The following is a 17661-nucleotide window of genomic DNA, read 5'->3' on the forward strand; positions in this document are numbered from 1 at the left end:
ATTGATGAAGAATGAGATATTGAGAAATCTTATTGAATGGTTTGTGAGAGTTTGAAATGGTTTGAGAGTAAGTTATGTGGTTTTGATGACCTTCTGTAACCTTCTGTAGGTCTTCTGTAGAGCTTCTGCTTCTGTTCTGTTTCTGTTCTGTCTCTGTACTGTAGCTGTTTTGGTACTGTTCTGTAGACTGTTCTGTATGCTTCTGTAAGTGTTCTGTGGAATGTATGTGTGACTTTGGGAAAGTTTTCTAGCCTTGGAAAGAGGTGAATACAAGTGCAAAAGAGCTGAAGGAAGTGGAAGAAGTAGCTGTTAAAGACTCAAGAGAAGACTAGAGTGAAGTGACAGTAGTGAGCCGTGAAGAGACACTGTAGTGGCTCTGGTGACTCTTCATATCAGACATACCTCTTGGGAGGGGTATCCACGACCTAAGAGTGATTTTTGAGAGTGATTTTTGAGAGATTGTAGTGAGGATATGATGTATTATTGATGGAGAGAGAGAGAGAGAGTCAGAGATAGCCAATTCTACTGAAACAAAGTGATTGTATATGAGAGATTGAGAGAAAAGACTATGAAGATATTGAAGATGAATACTATGTGATGTATTTCCATTCAAAGATGGTGTATTTCTTTGCTTTCTTTGTTCTATTGATGGATTTTATGAAGATATTGAAGAATATGGTTGATTCTATTAAAACCGTGGGAGATTTACATGATGTTGCATGAAGATTTGTTGTGCCTGGTGTTCTTTTCTTCATTGTGATCATATGAAACATGATAAACAAGATTGTTGATGTTACAAGATAGATTTTCTTGCAAGAGAATTCCCTTTTCCTTGGTGTTCCTCTTGGGGCTCCATGTTTTTGGTGCGCAGCCGGGGAAACTTGCCAACAACAAGCACCAAAAGAGGTTGAAAATGAAGGAAATGGCATTGTCAAGAATAGAATAATTCAATGGATGTTTGTAAAGTTCCTTCTTCCACTGAAGAGTTGGAATTTCTCATAATCAAAGCCACTTTCCACAAGAAGTTCATCCCACAATGGCGGAAACACATCACCATTATGATGCATGCTCTATGTGGTGGACAGTTTCCTCTTCCTGTTGAAGCAGCAGAAACTTGCATCTTGGTGGCAAACTGTTTGGGAACAAACTGAAGAGCAGAAATAGAGAGAATGACCATCCATGGAAGATTTGGCATTCATTGAGAAGTTTCCAGACAACATCAAGTGGGAGATTGTGAAGAAGCTTCAGGAGTCTTGGTCTGTAGAGGTTCACAGGGACAAGAAGGAAAAGAGTTGGAATTTGTTCGTGGATGCTCAATAGCAAGATACATGGGATGCTTGGTGTACTGACAATCTTCTGTTTGTTCAATTAGCAACCCACTGGAACTTGGTAGACAGAGTGTTTTTCACAACATACACTGTTGAAACCATCAGAAGCTGGCATTACTATGATGATGGCACCACCACCATGCTCAGACGTATGCATTTTGACACCTTCAGAACCGAATACCTTCCTCTGTGCAGTGGCATGAAAGCAGAATTCAGGGACGTTGAAAAGAAAGAAGTAGAAGAAATGTTGGCAAGAGAGTCCTCCAGAGACTGAAGCCTTATGCTAACCCTCTGTGGAGCACTAACAACATAGTGGAGTCAACCCCCTGATGAATGACGCAATAAAAAGGCAAGCGTTGGAACGAGTCCAGAGGTACGTGAGAAGAGAGAAAGCAAGAATCAGAGCCGAGAGTGAGCTCGCAGCAGAAGCCGCCTTTGACGCCCTTGTGGAACTCTTTACAGAAGTCCCAATGGCACATCAAGCCCTTCCTCCTCCTGCTGGAGGTCCACTTCCAAGCCAGATTCGTCCTGGAAATATTGATGACAGACCAGCGAATGTAGTCCCATTGCCAGTTTTTAAGGGAGAGTACAATGAAGACCCCGATCTTCATGTAGCAGAGTTTATGGTAGCGTGTGTGGCTAACAATGCCAGAACCCCTGAGCATTGGTTAGCAATATTCCCCGCCACTTTCAAGGGCGCGGCGTTTCAGTGGTATGAGAGACAAGCAGCAGGAACTTTTGGCACATGGGACGACCTGAAGTTGGCCTTCCTCACTAAATTCAGGCGTGAAGGTTTTGAAGAGCGGATGAGAGAGGAATTTATGAACCTAAGTCAATCCTCTGGAGAAAGAGTAGAAGCTTATGTCTCACGAATGGAATCCATCCTGAAGAGATGGACTAACCATAATCTAGATGATGGCATTCAGAAGGGGGTATTTCTCAGAGGATTACAACCAGAAGTCCGTAAGTTTGTGGAGTTGCAAAGACCAGCCACACTGCAAGCTGCAACAGAAGGTGCAAGACTGTACGATGAAGTGGAAGCTAGACTAGCAATGAATACAGGAAGAGGAGTCCTACCTCCTCTGGTGCCAGGAATGATGTACCCACCAAATGCAGTCCCAGGGACTGTTCCCTACCCCTACCAAGAGATGCCCTCGGTATCACAGTACAGTGCACCAAATCCACAGTGGCCACAATCCATGCCTCAAATGATGGTTCAACCACAACAACAATGGTCCCAACCAATTTCTTCATTATCAAATCAGCAGCAACAGTGGAACCCTACCAACTGGGGTCAACAGCCAACAGTTCAAACAGGAGCACTGAATCAGAACCAGAACAGAGAACCCTCTGTACCAGCCCAACCAGTTTATGCAGTGATTACAGAAACTCCTCAAAACCCTCCTGCCAATACGTCCGGAGAAGAAAGCTTGAAGGATTATTTATCCAACTCAGTTGCAAACATTAAAAAGGAGTTGATGGATGTGATTACAGAACAACTACAGACGTTGAAAGTGAATACCGCAAGCATATCCAATGTTGCGGGAGCAGGAAGAGATGTGATGCGGTCAAATACTTGGTGTGGTAAGTGTCATCAAGCAGGCCATTTAGCCACTGAATGTACACGGAAACCAACCATCCCTGGAGCCTTCTGTTCCTATTGTTTGCGAAAGAATCATACAGAGGACATTTGCTCTCTGAAGGAGATGCATGATAGGAGAAGGAAGGAAGAAGACGCAAGATTCAACTTGCTGGAATCCAAAATGACAACACAAGATATTGGACCCAAGCCTAGAGAGTTTGGTCCTAATTTCGGACCCAGAAGATTTCCCTCTCAAAGTTACAGAGGAAGACAGTCTGGAGGTGGTCAGAGATCAGAAGTGGAGTGTTACAGATGCGGAGAAAAGGGACACATCTCACCAAATTGTCCAAATCCTCGAAGGTCAGTGGATTACAAGCCCTTATGCAGTCGATGCAAAGGAGAAGGCCACACTGCAAAAGACTGTCCAAGCCCAGCCCCAGTGAAAAACAGTGCTACTAATAGTCCAGCCAAGGCCCAAGAGCCTACCTCCAATTTGGTGGAATTGGAAGTTGCTGCCATCACGCGTGCAAAGCAGAAGGAACCGTCTACCCAGAAAGAAAATAACCCTCCTGCCAGAACAGTGAAGTTCAATCTTCCACCAGAAGAACAGAACAGAACAGAGCCTAACAGTGCCGTACATAGCCCTACAGTGCCACAGAGAGTTACAGAGACAATTATAGAGACAGGACCAGAGGTCCAGGATACAGAAGAGGAGGAAGTGCCACAAGTGGCAGAAGAAGTTCCTGTAATTCCTCTGATGGAAGGAAGAGGGAAAATGAAAATGGGTGTTGCCCCATTCCCTAATCCGTTAGAGAAGCCAGTGGATCCTATTAAGGAATACGATCTGGTTAGAGATCTAGATACCTTTAAACCAAACCTCACATTCCGACAATTATTGTTGTTGTCTCCCAGTTGCCGAAAAAGGTTCAAAAGTATACTGACAAAAAGACGTGGTTTAAGGATTGCTCCCTCAACAGCGACAAAGTCCAACAAGGCTCCAGAGCCTGTAAAAGAAGTGGATATGGCTAACGCTTTCCTAGATCCAGGTACTCCAGAGACTGGCGTATGGATAGAAGGCTGCTTCATTGCAAATGCACTGATTGATGGAGGCTCATCAGTGAACATTATGACGGATGTGACGATGAAGGATCTAGGCCTACAAGGTGTGCAACCCACCCAATGGCTCATCAGACTGGCGGATCAGAGTAGAATCAAGCCTTTGGGCATGCTTCCCTATGTGAAGTCTACAGTGGCTGGAAAAGATTATTGGTTGACCTATTTGGTGGTGAAGCCAAACTCTTATGGTACATCCTATCCTCTGTTACTGGGTAGACCATGGCTTTTTGAAGCCAGAGCAAGGACGGATTGGTTTAAAGGAACTTTGACCTTGGGTAGAGGACCCAATAAAGTGGTGCTGAAACTGTATGGTTCTCAAAAAGGACATGGATCCACCTCCTTGGAATTATCTTCTGATTCCCCTAACGAGGCTACAGATGGAACATCAGCAGACGAAGATGCTGTCAAACAGATCCTTCCCAAGAAAATAATGGCACATTCCTTAACAGTGGATACTGTAAGCCGACTTCCAAAATATGCAAAGCCATTATCAATGGGTGAATACTTCCTGCTTGAACCAGAAATGACTTCGGAAATCACTTTTGACAGTGAGATAGAAGCATGGATGTACTGCTCTCCCTGTTACATGGTCACAGCAGAAGCTGAAGCTGAGACAGAGGCAGGAGAGGAAACAGAGAATCTGTTCTTCTGTTACAGAGCTCCTACAGAAGCAGAAGCAGACGCAGAGACAGAGACAGAGACAGAGACAGAAGAGGATGAATATGATATGGATGAAGAAGGTGATGAAGGTGAAATGGAAGAGTCTATCCCACCTAAAGAGTATACATTTGAAGAAGAAGTTCCAGAAGTATTAGAAGCCGATGAGCTCATGCTATGGGACAGAATGATGATGGTACCATTTGGTCTGGTAAATGGATCTTCTCATATGCAAAACCTTTATAAGAAATGGATTAAGAAGAACAAGCCGTCTTTTAGCAGTGGCTCATGCCGTCCTAACCTATCCTTGCCAAAGAAAGATGATGATGATGCACCGTACCAACAAGCACCAGTCCCACCAACCCAACAGGCATCAGAGGGTCCCTGTTATGTGACGTTCCTGGATGTATCATCAGAAGATGAGTCTTCAAGCCACGAGGTAATTAATTTTGAAACCAAACCCGAAACGGCGCTTATCCCATTCCAACGTCTTAAGGAGCAACCTAAATCTCCACCAAAAGAAGAAGTGGGTTCTAGTGGGACATCAGAAGAGGACACCACTCCCTTGAAGGAGTCGGATCTCTACCCAGAAGCAGTCCGCGGGACCTTCATTCGAGAAGTAGAAGGTGAAAGGCAGTTAACCTTTGTGGATGCAGAAGGCACTGAACGCCACTTGAAGGTGGGTAGTAGCCTCCCAGAAGAGGAATTGTCAACCTTGTACAACTTGTTGAAAGAAAATTTGGACGTGTTTGCATGGTCTTACAAAGACCTAAAGGGGATTGATCCCACAATATGTCAACATCATATTGACTTGGAGCCTGATGCCAAGCCAGTACGGCAACGACAGAGGCGAATGAACCCGAATTATTCCACATTGGTGAAAGCGGAGCTGTTGAAGCTTCTGGAAGCCGAGTTCATCTATCCAGTGGCAAATAGTGAATGGGTTTCACCCATCGTGGTTGTACCCAAGAAGAATGGCAAATTGCGAATATGTGTGGATTTCCGGAAGCTTAATTCCAAGACAAAGAAGGATCACTTTCCTATCCCTTTCACAGACCAACTGTTGGACACAGTGGCAGGACATGAGCTTTATTCCCTTCTGGATGGATTCAGCGGATACAACCAAAGTGCAAATCGCAGAAGAAGACCAATCCAAAACAACCTTCACCACAGAATGGTGGACCTACGCTTACCGAGTGATGCCATTTGGGCTCTGCAATGCCCCTGCTACTTTCCAACGAGTCATGATGGCTGCATTTCAAAATCATCTGCACGACTTTATTGAGGTATATTTGGATGACTTTTGTGTCTATAGTTTGATTCGTGAACATTGGGAACACCTGGAACAATGCTTTGACCGATGCCAGGAGTATGGGATTTCCCTCAACCCCGAAAATGCATCTTTGGGGTTTCTTCTGGAGTTCTGTTGGGCCACATTGTCTCTGCACAAGGGATATCAACAGACCCTGCAAAGATTGAAAAGATTGCAGCTCTGGCAACACCCACCAACCTCAAACAGTTGAGGGGATTCCTAGGCCATGTGGGTTACTACAGAAGGTTCATAGCCCATTTTGCAACAAAGGCAACTTCCTTGCACAAGCTTCTGAGGAAAGATGCAGAGTTTACTTGGACGGAAGAATGTGACAAAGCCTTCCACACTCTGAAGCAGTGTCTGATAGAGGCACCCATTCTGCAACCTCTTGATTGGATGAAAGAGTTCCATGTACACACTGATGCATCAATTGAAGGCTTAGGTGTTGTCCTCTGCCAGAAGGGCTCCTCGAAGTTGGATCAACCGATCTATTATGCAAGCCGAAAAGTCACTGATAGGGAACGGAACTATACAGTGACAGAGCTGGAGTGCTTGGCAATGGTGTTTGCCTTGGAAAAGTTTCGCCATTACCTCCTATCCACCCACTTTAAATTTTATGTGGATCATGAGGCCCTGTCCTTCTTGATGAACAAAGCAGATGTGAAAGGACGATTGATGAGATGGCTCCTTTTATTCCAGGAGTTCGACTTTGAGGTGATTACTAAGCCTGGTCGTTCCCATGTTCTAGCTGATCATCTGTCGCGTATCCCACAAACTGCAGACGAGGAGCAGGATGATCCAGACCTCCCTGATGCTTCCTTATTCTTGGTAGAAACTGTCACTCCCTGGTATGCGGACATTGCCAATCTGCTGGCAACCCAACAGTACCCTCCTGGTATCTCTAGTCGGGAAAGGAAGAAGCTCATGCTAGAATCAGCCCCATACACCCTGCTAGGCGGTGCATTGTACAAGAAAGGCAAAGATGAAATGCTCAGAAGATGTGTTGCAGGGGATGAGATTGGGACTGTTCTGAAGGCTTGCCACGACGAGCCATGTGGAGGTCACTTTGCAGGAGAAGCTACGGCCAGGAAGGCTCTGCTAGCAGGTTATTGGTGGCCTACAATTCACAAAGATGCCTATGATTACTGTAAAAGATGTGATGCTTGTCAAAGAATGGGGAAACCCACGAAGACAAGTGCCATGCCACTGCAACCTATCCTTCCCTTAAAGTCGTTTGAGAAGTGGGGCATTGACTTCGTAGGTCCAATTGATCCTCCTACCAGAAGGAAACAGAACCGATACATCCTCGTATGTACGGATTATGTCACAAAGTGGTGTGAAGCTAAAGCCCTAAAGCGGGACGATGGTAACAGCGTGGCCCTATTCATGTACGAGAATATCATCACCCGTTTTGGCAGTCCCTTAGAGCTGGTAAGTGGCAGAGGCACTCATTTCCTTAATAAAGTCATGGAAGAGTTGACAGAGTTGTATAAGATCCGCCATCGCAAGTCCACTCCTTATTACCCTAGAGCCAACGGCCAAGTCGAAGTCACCAATCGCATCCTCTGCTCGATCCTGACAAGAACAATCGCCGCACATCTTCGTGATTGGGATGATCGACTTACAAAGGCCCTCTGGGCATACAGAACCTCCCATAAAGCAGCAACGGGACAGACACCTTTCCAGTTGGTGTATGGTACAGAAGCTGTTTTTCTTGTTGAACTGGAACTACCCTCTTTGAGAGTGGCTATCAAAGAGCGTTTGGGGGATGATGATTCACTGCAACGCCGTCTCCTGCATTTGGAATGTTTGGACGAAATTCGTCGGATGGCTCTACAATGCATGGAAGCCACACAAGCCCGACGTAAGGCTTACCATGACAGTTTCATCAAGCACAAAGAGTTCAAAGAAGGTGATTTGGTCCTAGCCTATGATTCACGCTTTGGCAAGTTTCCTGGCAAGCTCCAGCAGCGGTGGATGGGCCCCTATAAGGTACTTACAGTCAACCCTAATGGCTCTGTCCAAGTACAGACCATTGATGCCTCTGATGATCCCTTTCTGATCAATGGATATCGCCTGAAGAAGTACTTCCCTCCATGGGGATCTTGACAATTACAGTCACTTGATCCTTCCCCTCGTTGGCGCGGCATTGTACTTCTTATGATGCTACTTTTGATAGCCGTTCTTCAATCATTTCTGATGAAGAGGGCGCAACCCTCTGTCCCCTCAAAACCCCCTTCTAGTCTTGATTTCTTATCCTCTATTTTCCACCAGCGACAGTGGCGAGGTGGATTCTGACAAATGGTAGTTCTGCCATTCCCTTGCTCAATCTTGAAAAGAAAAAAAAAAACATATCGGTCATGGGAGAAAAGGGCTAAGGTCCCTGTCATGCCGACCTCTTCTTCGAGAAAAGGTGGAAACACCCTCGGGAATAGGGGAAAATAAGAAAAAGAAAAAAAAAAACAGAAGAAAAAAATAACAAATAAACAAATCTGTTATGAGAGAAAAGGAAGAAATTCCCTATCATAGCAGGCCTCGTTCCAAGAAAAGGTGGTAAACACCCTTGGGCGAGAAGCTGGCTGTGGAAAAGGTGGTAACACCCAGGAGTCCAGAAAGTGGATTCATTAATTGATATCCCTAGGATCCAATTCCGACGCTGCCTCCTTTGGTACGCTGTGTCCTGGGTCTCTTTGCAAAGTGACTAACTGTCCTCTAGCAGCCGACATGTTCCTATCCAAGACAATGTTCGATTTGATGGCTACCTCCCTGGGTACGCCTCTTCAACAACTGATGACGCGATCTTCATCGACAACCCCTTGAGTGATGTGAGCTTTCATCCTAACCGGATGGGGAAGTGAGTACGGTTGCCCTTTGTATCTATCAACAGAGAGTGAGACAGAGGGTGGGTCGAGAGACCAGTTTTTTCCCTTCAAATCAAATGCGAGGTGAGAAGTGTGAATGAAGTGTTGCACGCACGGGATGGGCCTCTCAAAGCACAAAGCACGATTTGTTATGTGCACTGCACTATAAGGCTCCCTGGCCTTCATTCTTGCACTGTATGCCGGCACAGGGTGGGATTCACTGTTGCACCATCAACTGCGCACAAGGCATACACCCTTTGCACAAGCGACTGTGAGGATTACATCAAAGGGTTTCAGGAAAAGGTTGCCCTCCTGTATCTATCCACAGAGCGTGAGACAGAGGGTGGGTTGAGTGTGACTGGAGTTTCTTCAATCAATTACCGAGAGGTGAGATTGAGGGATGTTACGACACTTGGAGTCAGGTATGTTCCCGTTTCCCTATGCACCCACGGGATGGGTCTTTGCTGTCATCACAAGACACATCACCCTGTTCTGTACACTGCACTGTAAGGCTCCCTTGCCTTCCTCCTTGCACCTATGCCAGACGGGTTGGACGCACTAATGCACCATCAACCGTGCACCCTGGCATACTCCTTCTGCACCATTCCCCCTTTTCGATTTCTAAACCGGGTATGCGATATGGGTTTAATCATTCTTCCTCAAGTAATATTAGTCATGGGGCGAGTGACTGTTCTTTCATTTCAATTGAGTGATTGTGAGTTGAGTGCAATATCCCTCATCATCGATGAATTTCCTGCGATTCCTTCGACCAGCTACCTCCCTGGGTGCTGCCGCGTGGTCCCTGCCATGACGAACGTGTGCTATAAAGATGCCTTGGTCCCTCCAGCACCGACAACAACACTGGACGTGCCATCGACACTCAACCTTGATTCTTGACGAAACGGGCCAAGTTTTTCTAACCCTACACCTTCTGTTTCTTCGTGACGGTCATGTTTTAAGTGTGGGGAAGTTAGTGGATGGTCTGTGGCGTGGTCCTAGGTCCCTGTTGCTCGGTTAACCCTATCCGTTAAGGTCTTAAGTGTGGGGATGCATCCCTGCGCGTCTCCCGTGCATATTTTTCTGCATATGCCTTAACCTGTTCATGCATGAATGCCTTGCCTTGCTTTTACCCTAATGGGATCCCTTTCCACCCATCCGGTTATGTTTCACCCACCCTTGGGGCTGTTCCCTTGCAGTTTTCCTTCATTCCCTGATTTTGAGGTTTTTCCATGTGAATGCACCCTACGTTCACCAAAATCCAAATCCAACATTATAGCCCTGTTCCTCCCATTGAACGGTCCATTTTTCCTTTTTACCTACCCCTGTTCCGGTGCACGGTTTTTGAGTTATTAATTTTTGAAGCATTTTACGCAATTTAGACGGTTTTCCATGTGAATGCGCTTTTCTTGCTTCCGAATCATGCTCTGACGTCATAGCCCTGACTAGCGCTTTTTCGCTGACATTTTTTCTTTTTATTCCGCATCATTTCGATACATGTTTTGTCTGTTATTAATTTTCCGGTTTTTTAAGACTTTTTCGTGTGTATTTTTGACATTTTTCCATGTGAACCTGCCCTATTTGCATCGGAATTCCAATTTGATTTGACAGCCGTGTCCCCTGTGCCTTCCCCCACCTTTTTCCTTTTTTCTCCACCCTTTTTCGACTTCTGGATTTTTACTTATTAAATTTTAAATGAGTTTTCGGGAGTATTTTTGGAGTTTTTCACATGTGAACCCCTCCTATTTCCGCCGGAACTGCGTTTTAACGTGATAACCCTGTGCCACCCCGTCTTGCGGACATTTTTCCTTCTTACTGCATGTCATTCCGGTGAATGGTTTGTCCGATATTAATTTCCGATCCCATTTTCGGGTTTGTTTTTTGGGGTTTTTCCATGTGAACGCGTCTTATCTCAGTCGGAATTATGTTTTCATGTGATAGGATTGTCGGGCACATCTTTCTACACAGTTTTCCTTTTTTCTGCACCTCATTCCGATGCACGGATCTTTCGATATTAATTTTTAAATTGCGTTTTTGGTTCGTTTTTTGTGTTTTTTGCACGTGACCGCCCTTTACCCCTCCCGGAACCCCCGTCCCGTATTTTCCTTGTTTTCCCCCTGTCATCCTGCCCACTTTTTGTTTTTACGCTATTTCGTTTTGACGTCCGAATTGGGAGTTATTAATTTTTCTTTATTTTCACGTTTTTTCTCGCGCCGTTTTGCGCGTGAACGCGCCCTTTTTCCATTTTACGCATCTCCACGCGCCTCGGTCGTGTCCACGTGACCCGTACCGTCATCCTGGCGGCCTTTCAATCCCGTCACGGCAAATTTTTTTACCCCGCCCCGCGCACACGCGCGGGACAGGGGGGGTACGTCTCCTTTTTGGGTCCTTCCCCTACCCTAACCCTACCCTAACCCTATCCTACCCCTAACCCTACCCTACCCCAACCCTTACCCCTACCCCTACCCCTACCCCGCCCGTTACCCCTACCCTTCCCGCCTTTCCCTATCCCCTCTCCCCTCCAACTGCCTCCTTCCTAACTTCCCTTTCCTTCATCCTCTTCTCCCTCCCTGCACGCTCCTCCTCCTTCCTCTCCTTTGTGCAGGCCCGCCTGTCCCCTCCTGTCGCCCCTGCCCGCAACGCCGCTTCCTGCCCTGTCCCCTCGAGTCGCCTTGCCCGCCTTCAGCCGCCACATCCCTGCCCTGCGCTCCCCGCCGTGCCGTGCCTCACGCCATCCCTGCCTTCGCCACGTGGAGCCCGCCTGCCTCCAGCCGTAGATGCCGCTTGACGAGTCCGCCTCACGCCGCCGCCGTCGCGCCTCCTCCCTGTGGACAGCCCGCCGCCGCCCCATCGGAGCCGTCGAGGCCGTTGACGTGCCCTGTGCGCCTACAGTTGCCGCTGGGCCCACCTCGACGCCTGCCTCCTCCCTGCCCCCGCCCGAGTCGCCGACGCCGTGCAGGCAATTGCCCTGTGCTCCCCGTTCCGCCGGCCGCCTGCGCGCCCTGGACGCAGCCCCGTTGACCCTACCTCCTGCCACGGTGGCCTCCTCCACGTGCCCTGTAAACCACCTCCCCATTAACCCCCCTTCCCACCCACTTCTAACCCACCCCCCATTAACCCTCCTTAGCCCCCCTTCCCACCCTCTAAACTACCCCCCCACTAACCCCCCTTCCCACCCACTTCTAACCCACCCCCCATTACCCCCCATTAACCCTCCTTAGCCCCCCTTCCCACCCACTTCTAACCCACCCCCCATTACCCCCCATTAACCCTCCTTAGCCCCCCTTCCCACCCACTAAACCACCTCCCCATTAACCCCCCTTCCCACCCACCTCTAATCCACCCCCCACTACCCCCCCACTAACCCCCCTTCCCACCCACTAAACCCCCCCCAAGGTACACTCCCCTTTCCCACCATCTCTACCCATCTTCACCCAAGCCTCCGGTCCTACGCACAAAAACCCTCTACCCCCCTGTACGCCCTTGTCCTACCCTGCTGCACCACTGCACCGCAGCACCACGACACCTTCGAGACGCAGCTACACGCGCGGGTGTGTCTATGCGTGTGGGTGACTGTTCGTGATTGATTGTACGCGGCTGTCGGCTTTTGATCATTGGTTGTTGACCACGCAGCTGCCACGCAGCCTATTGCTGGGTATTTTTCCCACATTTTTCATTACCACACCCGTCACTCCTTTTTTTTTTCCATTTAAATAACACCTAAAACACACACAAAAACATTGAAAAATATCAATAAATCATTAAAAAACCACTTTATATTCTGAAAATTTACAGAAAATCTAGAAACCTTTTCTTTTATTTTTGCAATCCTTGGCCCTCTTTTTCTCAACCTATAAATTTGAACAAAAATATTTTTTCCTATTTTTAAATTCCAAAATCTTTCAAAATACCCAAAAATATGCTAAAAATTCATTTAAAATGCTAAAAAATTTCAAATTAATTTCTGAAAAATTCCTAACACTTCCCTTCACAGTTTTATTTATTTTTGGTATCTTTTTCTTAGCTATCATAATATTTAATTTTCCCCCTAAATTCCTTAAAAATACAATACAATAATCAGTCAAACCTTTTTCCTTCAACACACCAACTAACCGTCTCAAGAAAAAATCCAGATATTTTTGGATAGCGGAGAAGCGCATTCTTTGCATTTTCATACACCCACTACCAGGTATTTCCCTTTTATTCGTTTTTTTTTTTAAACAACACAAAACAAAATAAAACATACACACAAGCTACCCCAAAATCCACGGTTAATATTTTAAAAAAAAAAAACAAAAAAAAACACAACAACCAGAGAAAAAAAAAACACACAAACCAACAAACCAATATTTAACCTAAATCAAACCTAACTACCACCATGGCACGCGCATTCGCGCTAAACATACACATTCTTTTTAATTAAAATCAACCAGTCGTTCACTTAGCACGCGCTATGTGCGCTAAAGAGGCACTTTAATTTTTTAATTAAAAAGAACCAGCCGTCACATGAGCACGCGCTGGCAAAAAAGCGCTCCACATCACCTTAATTTGTAATCAATGAATTGCATTTAGAGACCCCGTCAGGAATCGAAGTCCGGGAATCGAATAACTGCACCATTTTAACCTAATAATTGGTAAATAAATTTATAATAAGGAACCGCCGTTTTCTTGTTAAGGTTTATCACCTAATAAAAATTCACCCATTTTTAATAATTGATTAAAATTCACCCTTCATTAAATTAATTCCCCCCTCACTGCACTTAATTCCCTTTTTAATGAAGCGTTTCGTGGGATGGGTATGCGCAGTTCTTAGTGTTATTTTCCATGGTCCAGTCTTGGTTTATCACAGATGTCGTATTGATATGTGTCGGATATGGTATGGTTTTGGTTTCCTGTCTTAGTTACGGTTACGGGTACGGTATGCAGTTTTTTTTCTTTTGTTGCCTGATACGGGGTTCAGGGTGTTTGTCTGATGCATCGCATGAAGCTTTCGGTCGCATTTGTCTCAAGGTCATGTCAAATTTTTTCTAGGATGTGGTTTGCTTGGGGTTAGTAGGTCGAGTCACGTTTTATTAGTAATTCTCTTATCCTTGTTTTTTTTGTCTGTTGCTTTGCAGGCATTCTTCTTGATTGTCTGTGTTTGTGGTGTGTGTGTAACCATCTGAATGGCGCCTTCTCATGCTCCTTCCCCTATCCAGTACGTCCCATTAGTTAGTAGGGATTACTCTTCCCTACTTACTTTTGAGCCCCTCACGAAGGCAGGACTTGCTGCTTTTGTGGCCACTCCTTTTCCATTACTTCTAGAGGATCCGTCCTTATGTGATGAGTTCCTGGCCTCTTACAGCAAGAAGACAGGCGTAGTCCAAGGAATGTCTATGACATTGACGTCTCGCGGCTTAGGGAAGGCTCTGTCTTTACCCTTCAAAGGAGAACCTTTTGTGACCACTCGTCAGCTCTTCTCTAATGAAGAGATTCTCAAGCTGTTGCAGAAGCAGACAAGGGAAGTCCTTGATGTTAAGAAAGTGATAAACTCTTCAGGAGTTTCTTTTTCTATGATTACTGATCCCGTATGGAAGACGATGTGTCAGTTCCTTCAGGACAGGTTCATGCCTGCCAAAACGCCATCCCACTATTTGTCCAAAGAGCTTTTCACAGCTTCCAGGATGGTGCTGAAAGGCGTTGCTATTGATTGGAGCACATACCTCCTTACTAAAATGGATCAGCATTTTGTTAAAGTCACGAGGGGTAATGTTACCAATGTTACCTACGGATCATATTTGTCTGCCTTCTTGACCTATTCAGGTTTACAGAGGACTGTGCCTCCGCCTCCTCCATCAGATCCAATACCTCCTCCTCCACCTTCAGAAGAGTCAGCACCTATTGACATTGAGGATGATGATTCTCCGCCTCCCCTGGTCATACAACGCAAACGCTTGAAGAGGGTAGCGGATAAAGCCCCTGCTGTACTTCCCTCAGTGCCTATCCCTGCTACTTCTGGCAATGAACTCCCTGGGTATCTCACTTGCAATAACCTGTTCAGAGCACATAGAGAAGGATCCTTGGAGATATCAGTTCCCTCCCTGAACAGTCTCGTTTCAGGAGATGCCATTCCTTTTCTCTGCAAGGATATTCAAAGTTCCATTGAGTTGTCTGTGACAGCCTGTGTTCAACAGTTGTAGGCATCTTTCTATGAGGAGCTCATGCAGTCCAAAGACTAGTTGCATAAGGCAACATCTGAGTTAGCTTCTGCTAAGGATACCCTAGCAGATCTATTTAAGCAAATGGAACAGCAAACCCAACTGGTTGCCATCCAAAGCGATGAGATTTCTTCATTGAAGACCCAGTTATTCGAGGCTCAGTCACAGGTTACTAGCCTTTCAGCAGAGAAGGAGAGGATGTCCAGCGAAGTGAAAGAATTCCAAGCTATTTTAGATGACAAGCTTTCAGCTTTACAGATGGCTAATGACACAGTGGCCAACCAAGCCTCCCAAATCCAGCAGTTGCAAGATCAGCTTGCAAAGTCCTGCTCTGTTCCTCCAAGCCCTCCTGTTCCATTAATTCCTTCTCTTTCACAGTAGGATTTGGCTGCCCTACAGAGATAGGCTACTTTGTGCCCTCTATTCCAAGATAAAGTGGAAAGATTGCAGTCCAGAATGGACTTGTTATGGTCTACCTTTGAACAGTTTCAGGAATATGTCTTACCATACCATTCTTTCTTTGTCCACTACCACTTACAGAAGTTGGTCTTCTACATGAAGCTTTCCACGATGGATTTACCTTTTCCAGAGGATGGCTGGAGTGGGGCTTGGTCTGCTGAGTTGTTGACAGAGGTAGTCAGAATGCTCTTTGAAGATTCTGTCACGCCAGACACCATGTTGATGTCATACATGTATCTCCGAGGAGATTTGTTAATTCCAGATGAGGTAGATATGGCATGGTATGTGGGGGATGTGGTCTTACAGGCTGTTCTATATGTCAATCATTTGGAGTTGCGCATAGCTGATATGTTCCAAAGTTATTCCTCCAAAGTAGCTAATTGTCAGGATAATTCGTGGCATCCCATGATTGATTCGGTGGTCCTAAATCAAAGACAAAACACAGCTCCTACCTTTGCCCAGAGTACTAACCAACTAAGGATGGATCTCTTAACCTATCTTTCCAAACATAATCCATTTGATGCTACCTTCTTTGATGCCTATCATAGACGATCTCTCTTAGGACCTTCTGTTCCTACCCTCCTCTATTACCAACAAATGGCTCACCGCTATGCTATATATATTTCCCTTTGTCAAACTAATTCCACAGTAATTTTACCACTTCTTTTCCAACCTTCATCTTTCCCTCAAATTCCTATTTTCACTTACTGTTCCTTTATTGAGGATAGGGTATTTTCCCCTTCTCCACCCTGTCCTTCACCCCTCATTAATGTACCCTCCACATTTCCTATTTATCAGTTAACAGCGTTCCTTAGTGATTCCTTACAAATTTCTGCCACTCCTTCTTTAACCTTTTCTTCCTTTTATGATTTTTCCTATCCTTCCCTACATCCACTTTCCCTTATTCCATTACCCTCTCCTAACACTTCCATATCTCAACCACCTCAGTTGGTTAGTGACTGTGACGGTTTTGATAATTAGATTTCTAGAAGAAGGGGATGGAGTTCGGATGATTGCCTTACAGGACCACAGATTAATTGGCCAGTAATTCCAGGAGAATGGACAGCTTCTAGTCAAGCTTATCAAAACTATGTTCATTTTGCCCAACAATATTCACAGTCTGCAGATCCCTCAGTGAGATTAACTGCTCACTTTGCTTGGTACCTGGCGTATATGCATAGGCACTCTCATAATGATTCAAAGCCTATTCCAAAGTTGTGCATGAATGTCAATGTTAGCATTGATTCCCAACAGTTGGAGATACTGTATTTTCATGCCCTCTGTTTGCCTAGCAGATACTTGGTCCTGTTGGAAAGGATGTGTTGTCTCCAATTTTTCCAAAATCCTCCTAAAAACTTTGTAGATGAATCCTTATCTATGGATCGATTCCGACAACATCAATCTTTTAAGAGGGATCATCTTCATTGATACCTTTCCAATGTATGGTGGAAGCTTTTTAATGAACAACTTTCTTTTTGAAGAAGTCATTCAGATGGTTGTGTTGTGTATTAGTGTTTGTGTTGTGAGTTCATGTATGTCAAACGAACGTGGTGGTTTCCTATTGGATTTTGTGTCCGAGCTATGTTTTGGAGATTTGTAAAGATGGGGTCGTAGTTGGAGAGTTGAAGCAGATGCAGATGAAGAAGCAGCAAACTCTTATATCCTTTACAAATTTGTGGTGATTTTTAGTTTGATAAGAGGTGTTAATTTCAAAAGGGTTTTCCTTTCTTTGTATTTTTATATCAGAAACAGGTTATAAGTTGGGGTCGTGGTGGATGGATTCTTTTTGAAAAGATATTGAAGATCAAAGTTGAGCTTTTCCCTGAACTTGTATTTCCTTTTTCCTCGGTCGCGAGGACGCTTCCTTATTAAGTGTGGGGATATGTTGAGTGTTGAAATGACTTGTTTTTTGGCTGATTTTTGTTGTTTTTGAGAGCTGAATGGTTGATTTTATGGGATGATTGGTTGATTTAGAAGTGGATTGAGAGTGTTTTGGATGGTAATGATTGTGTTTTGGAAGTTCATGATGTTTGTTGATGGTTCTGTGATGTCCTGATAGGTTCTGATTGGTTCTGTATACCTTCTGTTTTGTTCTGTTTTGGTCTGTTTTGTTCTGATTGTCTTCTGTAAGGAGGGATGAAGTATTGATTGA

At 45.3% G+C, this 17661-nt stretch overlaps 1 non-coding gene across 1 annotated transcript; it reads left to right on the plus strand.

The window, feature by feature from the left end:
• Positions 1–17272: 17272 nt before the first annotated feature.
• LOC148018505 (small nucleolar RNA SNORD36) lies at positions 17273–17340 on the plus strand. Its single transcript, XR_015687797.1, has one exon. It is a non-coding gene; the product is annotated as a small nucleolar RNA SNORD36 (small nucleolar RNA).
• The last annotated feature ends 321 nt before the right edge of the window (positions 17341–17661 follow it).

This window comes from Lygodium microphyllum, chromosome 21 (genome assembly GCF_053477565.2).
Source record: "Lygodium microphyllum isolate KBCC chromosome 21, Lygodium_microphyllum_v1.1.10, whole genome shotgun sequence".
Classification (NCBI taxonomy): Eukaryota; Viridiplantae; Streptophyta; class Polypodiopsida; order Schizaeales; family Lygodiaceae; genus Lygodium; species Lygodium microphyllum.